Source organism: Canis aureus, unplaced genomic scaffold (genome assembly GCF_053574225.1).
Source record: "Canis aureus isolate CA01 unplaced genomic scaffold, VMU_Caureus_v.1.0 ptg000283l_RagTag, whole genome shotgun sequence".
Classification (NCBI taxonomy): Eukaryota; Metazoa; Chordata; class Mammalia; order Carnivora; family Canidae; genus Canis; species Canis aureus.
The window spans coordinates 18,813-21,308 of NW_027554528.1; the positions used below are offsets into that span (position 1 = coordinate 18,813).

At 37.9% G+C, this 2,496-nt stretch overlaps 1 pseudogene; it reads left to right on the forward strand.

The window, feature by feature from the left end:
* The first annotated feature begins 263 nt into the window (after positions 1-263).
* LOC144309954 (18S ribosomal RNA) lies at positions 264-1,218 on the forward strand (annotated as a pseudogene).
* The last annotated feature ends 1,278 nt before the right edge of the window (positions 1,219-2,496 follow it).

A 2,496-nucleotide genomic window follows, 5' to 3' on the forward strand; every position in this document is an offset into this window, starting at 1 on the left:
CAGGACTAAGTGCATACAATACTCACAAGCTTTATTTAAATTGTATACAAATGTATTGCTACTCTAGTTAACTTAACACAACAGTCTTACACGCATTCGATCTCGTGGTCTATCTATAGATAGCATCCCCTTTTTTTTTCCTCTCATATTTACTATGTATTTTATTTATTATACACACTACAATTTCAGTATAAGTTAATGTAGCTTAATTAATAAAGCAAGGCACTGAAAATGCCAAGATGAGTCGCACGACTCCATAAACACAAAGGTTTGGTCCTAGCCTTCCTATTAGTTCTTAGTAGACTTACACATGCAAGTCTCCACGCCCCAGTGAGAATGCCCTTAAAATCAGCAGTGATCTAAAGGAGCAGGTATCAAGCACACTCTTAAGTAGCTCATAACACCTTGCTAAGCCACACCCCCACGGGATACAGCAGTGATAAAAATTAAGCCATAAACGAAAGTTTGACTAAGCCATACTAAAAAGGGTTGGTAAATTTCGTGCCAGCCACCGCGGTCATACGATTAACCCAAACTAATAGGCCCACGGCGTAAAGCGTGTTTAAGATACCTTTGCACTAAAGTTAAAACTTAACTAAGCCGTAAAAAGCTACAGTTACCATAAAATAGACCACGAAAGTGACTTTATAATAATCTGACTACACGATAGCTAAGACCCAAACTGGGATTAGATACCCCACTATGCTTAGCCCTAAACATAGATAATTTTACAACAAAATAATTCGCCAGAGGACTACTAGCAATAGCTTAAAACTCAAAGGACTTGGCGGTGCTTTATATCCCTCTAGAGGAGCCTGTTCTATAATCGATAAACCCCGATAAACCTCACCACCCTTTGCTAATTCAGTCTATATACCGCCATCTTCAGCAAACCCTCAAAAGGTAGAATAGTAAGCACAATCATTTTACATAAAAAAGTTAGGTCAAGGTGTAACTTATGGGGTGGGAAGAAATGGGCTACATTTTCTACCCAAGAACATTCCACGAACGTTTTTATGAAATTAAAAACTGAAGGAGGATTTAGTAGTAAATTAAGAATAGAGAGCTTAATTGAATAGGGCCATGAAGCACGCACACACCGCCCGTCACCCTCCTCAAGTAATAAGACACAACCATAACCATATTAACTTAACTAAGACACAAGAGGAGACAAGTCGTAACAAGGTAAGCATACCGGAAGGTGTGCTTGGATTAATCAAAGTGTAGCTTAACTAAAGCGTCTGGCCTACACCCAGAAGATTTCATTACTTATGACCACTTTGAACAAAAGCTAGCCCAACTAACCCCAAACTTAAGTATCACAGACATATAAAGTAAAACATTTAGTTAAATAATAAAAGTATAGGAGATAGAAATTTTAATTGGAGCGATAGAGATAGTACCGTAAGGGAATGATGAAAGACATCTTAACAGTATTAAACAGCAAAGATTACCCCTTTTACCTTTTGCATAATGAACTAGCCAGAAACGACTTAACAAAGAGAACTTAAGCTAAGCTCCCCGAAACCAGACGAGCTACCCATAAACAATCTAAAAGGATCAACTCATCTATGTAGCAAAATAGTGAGAAGATTTGTGGGTAGAGGTGAAAAGCCTAACGAGCCTGGTGATAGCTGGTTGCCCACAAACAGAATTTTAGTTCAACTTTAAATTTACCTAAAAAAAACAAAATTTTAATGTAAATTTAAAATATAGTCTAAGAAGGTACAGCTTCTTAGAATCAGGATACAACCTTTATTAGAGAGTATATACTAACATCACCATAGTTGGCTTAAAAGCAGCCACCAATTGAGAAAGCGTTCCAGCTCAACAAACAATATAACTTAATCCCAATCATATTACATCAACTCCTAATTATACCTCCTGGGCCATTCTATTTAAATATAGAAGCAACAATGCTAGTATGAGTAACAAGAACTATTTTCTCCCCGCATAAGCTTATATCAGAAACGGATAGACCACTGATAGTTAACAATCTGATAATATCAACCCAAAAATGAAATACTTATCTACCCTATTGTTAACCCAACACAGGCATGCATTTAAGGAAAGATTAAAAGGAGTAAAAGGAACTCGGCAAACACAAACCCCGCCTGTTTACCAAAAACATCACCTCCAGCATTTCTAGTATTGGAGGCACTGCCTGCCCAGTGACACTTGTTTAACGGCCGCGGTATCCTGACCGTGCAAAGGTAGCATAATCATTTGTTCTCTAAATAAGGACTTGTATGAATGGCCACACGAGGGTTTAACTGTCTCTTATTCCCAATCAGTGAAATTGACCTTCCCGTGAAGAGGCGGGAATGCCACAATAAGACGAGAAGACCCTATGGAGCTTTAATTAACTAACCCAAACTTATGGATACTAAATACCTACAAGGCATAACATTACACCATTATTGTGGGTTAGCAATTTAGGTTGGGGTGACCTCGGAATATAAAAAAACTCCCGAGTGATTAAAATTTAGACCCACA